Source organism: Nomascus leucogenys, chromosome X, assembly GCF_006542625.1.
Source record: "Nomascus leucogenys isolate Asia chromosome X, Asia_NLE_v1, whole genome shotgun sequence".
Taxonomy (NCBI): domain Eukaryota; kingdom Metazoa; phylum Chordata; class Mammalia; order Primates; family Hylobatidae; genus Nomascus; species Nomascus leucogenys.
Genome location: NC_044406.1, coordinates 12,513,751 through 12,520,231, shown reverse-complemented (window position 1 = coordinate 12,520,231; position 6,481 = coordinate 12,513,751).

Genomic DNA, 6,481 nt, shown 5'->3' with positions numbered 1-6,481 from the left:
TTTTATGGCTAAAGAGTACTCCGTTGTGTATAAGTACCACATTTTCTTTATCCATTCATCTGTTGATGGACACTTAGGTTGCTTCCAAATCTTGCCTATTGTGAATAGAGCTGCAACAAACATGGGAGTGCAGATATCTCTTCGATATGTTGATATCCTTTCGTTTGGATATATGCCCAGCAGTGGGATTGCTAGATCATATGGTAGCTCTATTTTTAGTTTTTTGAAGAACCTCCAAACTGTTCTGCATAGTGGTTATACTAATTTACATTCCCAACAACAGTGTCTGAGGGTTCCCTTTTCTCCACATCCTTGCCCGCATTTGTTACTGCCTGTCTTTTGAGATGATATCTCACTGTAGTTTTGATTTGCATTTCTCTCATGATCAATGATGTTGAGCACCTTTTCATATGCCTGTTTGCCATTTGTATGTTTTCTTTTGAGAAATGTCTATTCAAATCTTTTGCCCATTTTAAAAATCAGATTATTAGAGTTTTTTTCTGTAGAGTTGTTTGCGCTCCTTATATATTCTGGTGATTAATCCCTTGTCAGAGGGGAAAATATTTGTTAGCAAATATTTCCTCCCATTCTGTCGACTGTTTCTTCACGTTGTTGATTGTTTCCTTTGCTGTGCAGAAGCTTTTTAACTTGATATGATCCCACTTGTCCATTTTTGCTTTGGTTGCCTGTGTTTGTGGGGTATTACTCAAGAAATATTTGCCCAGAATGTGGTCCTGGAGAGTTTCCCCAATGTTTTCTTGTAGTAGTTTCATAGTGTGAGGTCATAGACTTAATTATTTAATTCATTTTGATTTTTGTATATGGTGAGAGAGATAGGGGTCTAGTTTCATTCTTCTGCATATGGACATCCAGTTTTCCCAGCACCACTTATTGAAAAGATTATCTTTTCCCCAGTGTATGTTCTTCCCACCTTTGTCGAAAATAAGTTCACTGTAGGTGTGCAGATTTTTTTCTGGGTTCTCTGTTCATTGGTCTATGTTCTGTTTTTATGCCAATACCAAGTTGTTTTGGTTACTATAGCTCTGTAGTATAATTTGAAGTCAGGTAATGTGATACCTCTAGTTTTTTTTTTCTTCTTCTTATGATAGCTTTGGATATTCTGGGTGTTTTGTGGTTCCATATAGATTTTAGGATTTTTTTTTCTATTTCTGTGAAGAATGTCATTGGCATTTTGAAAGGGATTGCATTGAATCTGTAGATCACTTTGGGTAGTATGAACATCTTAATGATATTGATTCTTCCAATTCATGAACATGGGTTTCCATTTTTTGGTGTCCTCTTCAATTTCTTTCATCAGTGTTTTATAGTTTTCATTAAAGAGACATTTCACTTTTTTGGTTAATTTCTATATATTTAATTTTATTTGTGGCTATTGTAAATTAGACCACTTTATTTCTTTTTCAGTTTGTTCACTGTTAGCATAAGAAATGCTACTGATTTTCTTATATTGATTTTGTATCCTGCAACTTTACTGAATTTATCAGTTCTAATGTTTTGGTAGAGTCTTTTGAGGTTTTTTAGCATGAAAGGATGGTGAATTTTATCAAATGTTTCTTCAGCATCAATCTAAATAATCATACGGTTTTTGTCCTTCATTCTGTTGATATGATGTATCACATTGATTGATTTGCCTATGTTGCATCCCAGAGATAAATCCCACTTGAGCATGATGAATGATCTTTCTAGTGTTTGATGAATTCAGTTTGCTAATATTTTGTTGAGGATTTTTGCATCGATATTCATCAGGGATATTGGCCTGTAGCTTTTGTATTCTTTTTGTGTTGTTGTTAGAGGTGTCTTTGTCTGGTTTCGGTATCAGGGTAATATTGGCCTTATAGAATGAGTTTGGAAGTACTGCCTCTTCCTCTATTTTCATTTGTTTCAAGATATTTTTCAATTTCCTTCTTAATTTCTTCATTGACTCACTGGTCATTCAGGAGCATATTGTTTAATTTCCATGTATTTGAATAGTTTCCAAAATTCTTCATCGATTTCTAGTTTTATTCCATTATGGTCAGAGAAGATGCTTCATATCATTGTAATTTTTTTGAATGCTTTAAGACTTGTTTTATGACCTAACATATGGTCTATCCTTGAGAATAATCCATGTGTTGAGGGAAAAAAAATGTGTCTTCTGCAGCTATTGGATAAAATATTCTCTAAATATCTATTAAATATTTGGTCTATATAGTGCAGATTAAGTTTGATATTTCCTTGTTGATTTTCTGTCTGGAAGATCTGTCAAATGCTGAAAAGTGGGGTGTTGAAATCTTCAGCTATTATTGTAATGGAGCCTATCTCTTTCTTTAGCTCCAATAATATTTGCTTTATATATCGGAGTGCTCCAGTATTGAGTGCATATATATATATATATAATTGTTATATCCTAAAGAGTGGTTATTTTAAAGTAATGGCATTGCAAGCCATTCTTGTTGTTTTCCTTTGTACTTAAGTGCCTCAGTTGTCCAAGATCTGTGTTTTTATTATTGTATTTTTCTTTTTTGCATTAAGCACATGTCACCTTTGCAGTCTGGGGAGAGAAAATCTTGTAATTTTAAAGAAAAAGGGCATGGACAATAGTATTAAATACTGCAGAGAGGTCAAAGTATAGTAGATGGAAAAGGTCAGCCATGATGCCACTGAGATAGTTGTACCAGAATGGACATGCTTGAAGAGAAACAGCTGTGGGGTGAGTGGAAAGTAGGTGAGGAAATAAAGGTATCTTACTTTTTACAGAAGTATAACCAAAAAGAGAGGTGGAAAAATAGAAAGGTGAGGAGAGGAGAGTGAAAAATCAGCCCAAATGATTTTAAAGATCAGAGAATGTGAGCAAGATGCTGATAGGGAAGAAGCCAGGAAAGAGAGAAGCAATGATATGAGAGGTGTACAATTGAGGGTGTGAGGTGCCTGTGAGTACATGGAATTGGATCCAGAGAACAACCTTGACCAAGCTGGCCTAAGCACAAGCAAAGGCATTCGTCATGCCTCTTTAAACCAAGAGGCATGGTGAGTGCAGATGGCAATATATTTCAAGGTGATGAAAGCCATGCCTGGTCATCTCAATTGTGTCAATAGGAAGTGGTCATCTGCTGAAACGAAGGGTCTGGGGCTGGTGAGGCAGGGGCTTGAGAAGGTGAAATCAAACAGAAATTATGGCAGAGGACCCGAGCCGGACCTGAAGCGAGGGCCTGCCAGGGGGTGCTCCTGGGAAACTGCTCTTTCCTTTACCCAACTTCAAAGTAAGAATTCAGGATTACTGTTTGCAGGTGATTTAGCACCACTTACTTGATCCAGGTAAGGGGACTGGTTCCCAAGCTGTTTCTTCACAACACTTAGGTGGCAGATGGGTCCCAGCTGGGGGACAGGGGAGGATCCAAAAAGCCCCATGAGATTAGCTATGGCTTCCCACAGCTGGCAGGATTTCCACACCTGGCACCTGAACTTTGGGGCCCCAGTAACAGAGTTTGAGATTTGTCTGTGCTACTTCCTGTGTTAGGTAATAACCTCTATATATTTCCTTACCATAGGGCCTCTAAAGAAACTACATCCTGTAGCCACGCCTTTTGGCTTCTCTCCCTCAATCTCATCTCCTATGGTTGAGATAAACAGGAGCGAAATTCTCCAAAGTGTAAACCAGAGGACATGTCCTGCTGCATCTGGTGCCGTTTTCTCCCAGCACTGCCTCCCCATCCTTTCCAGACACATAGGGATACACTGATAGGGGACTACTATGCCTTAACAGGCACTGGGATTTTAGATGCCTTGTTTCAAGAAGTGGCTCTCAACCAGGAGCCATTCCCCACACCCTCACCCTAGGGACACTTGGCAATGGCTGGAAATATTTTTGATTGTCATAAATGGGGGCAGGAAGGGACATCCAGTAGGCAGAGGCCAAGAATGCTTCTAAATATCCTACAATGCACAGAATAGCCCCCACAATGAATTATACAGCCCCAAATGCCAACAGTGCAGAAAGTGAGAGATCATGCTGTAGAGTTCCTCATCTGACAGGATTCTTTAAAGTTTTGCTATAATCCATTTAAAATTTGAAGCGTATGCCTGAGAAAAATTAAATACTGAGGAATTTGCCATTTGTAAATTTCCACCAGATGGCGCCAAATGACAAGTGAAAATCCAACCTCCTCTGGCTTCCATTTCAAAATTCGGTTTCTCTCCCTGGTCAACCCCCTGGAGTAACAATCCCCATTCTTTTCAAATAGGATTGTCGCTCCTTAGGTGCTTAGTGTTCCCCACCACCAGTATTTTTATGCAAGTAAGTTAAAGTGAGTAATGACTAAAACTCAGACTTAAAGATGAAAAGAACAGGACTACATCCTCAATCAGCTACAGAATTTCCATTCCCTGTAGCAACAAGGGTATGGGAGAAACAGCTAGTTTCTTTTCTTCTTTAGTCAACTTTTAGCTGGGCACTTGGCCATCTGAAAAAGACAAATCCAAGCTCCTGTACCCTTAGGAGGGCTAAGTAATGAAGTTCAGGCCATTAGTAGGAAGTGATCAGAAGTGCTGTGGGCTGCCTCTGGGTAGTACTCTTAAAGCAGTGGTTCTCAACTGGGGGTGACTTTGCCCCCTCCCCAAGCCCAGGAGACATTTGGCAATGTCTGAGGACATTTTTGGCTGTCACAACTGGGAGACAGTACTGGCATCTTGTGAGTGGAGACCAGAGATGCTACTAAAACTCCTACAATGCACAGGACAACCCCCAAAACACAGAATTATCCAAACCCAAATGTGAATAGTGCCAAGGTGGAGAAACCCTTAGAGGGAAAGGGCATGCCCCTGGCTTTCTCTTTCCCACTGGCTGAAAGGTGCAGTGGTGCACCATCTTGGACCATGTGGAACAAGGCAAGAAACCAGGGAGGGTGGAGCTATGAGACAGGTGGAGCTGCCATACTCTGGACTCCTTACACCCAGACTGCCATGAGATAGAAATACACTTCTCAACAGTTTGAGCCACTCCTCTTCTGGGTCTCTGTGACAGCAGCCAACTAATATTCTATCTAATGCCATAGTATACCATATATATTGTATTTTTTCATTCATAGAACTAGGAATCACTCTACCTGAACTATATCCACTCTAGGCCTGCATCCTTCTGCCTTTCCCAGGAACTCCCTGAGCTCTTTCTCCCTGTCTTACCCCTCTCCATCTTTCTTTCCTGCCGCTCTAGATGCTGGCTTCTTCCTTGAGGTAGAGATTCCACCAGGCCCCATCTGACTTATCTGTCTCAATCCACACCTGACTTTTCCGACAAGACATCACCCTCCTACCATCTCCTGCTTCTATCCATAGATATCTCATTTCCTCCCACATCCATTTTCTGAGGTGGAGGAATAATCTTTTCTAAAATAATCCCCCTCTATATACACATACTTTCTGGCCCTTACCCTGCTATACTGTCTTCATATAACTCACCACAACATACAATTCTATTTATCTGCTTATTGTCTAGGTTCTACACAAAAGATTTAATTTTATGGGCCCCAAAACTGTATTGTTCACTACTGTGTATCCAGTAAATAGAATACCACGGTACAATAGAAATACAATGCATGCCACATATATAATTTTAAATGTTCTAGTAGCCACACTAATAAAGTAAAAAGATAAAGATCAAATTTTAGTCTTTAACCTCAATAGTCCTTCTCTAAGATGTTATCACTATAAAGAAATTGAGACATTTTACATTCTTTTTCTCATTCTTCTTCAAAATCTAGAGTGTAATTTACCCTTACAGTGTATCTCAGTTCAGACTACTACAATTCAGGTTCTCATGGCCACATGTAGTGGTAACAATGGACAGTGCTAACATAGAATACTGGGCACATAGCAGGCATCCAGTAAATATTTGTTAAAGTTATTATTCTTCTATACCATTTTAATTCTTCTATAGTCCAGGAATAATATAGTAATGTCACGTCATTAATATCTCCCAATTAATTTAGGCATTTTCTTGTTGGGCATTTAGGTCGTTTCCAATTTTCACTTTTTAAAATAATTCTGTAATAAACATCTATCTGGTTCGTACCTGTTTTTCCTTGGAATAAATTCCCAGAAAGTATTAAATATGGTCATTGCCCCAGAAATGATACGTCACATAAGATTTCTAATTGTTTATGCTTGGTTCTTGTTAATGACTCTTGTGATGTTAACGGGGCAGGTATTGCTGTGATGGTTATAATTACAAACATATTAGTAAGTACTAATGTTTTGTCTGCTGCAGTGCATCAGGCACTGTGCATTAGGTTATGCATATCTCATAGATGAGACACACGAGGCTTGGGGAGGTTAAAAACCTAGCACTGGACTCGCACTCAAACTGAGATCTGGGTTAATCTATTTTCAAAGACTGGGTGTTTTCCCCTGGGACAAATTAAAGAAAGAAACGAAAACTGTTTTAGTTAAGAAAGAGAACAGGAAGAAAGAAAAGGCTAAGTAAAGA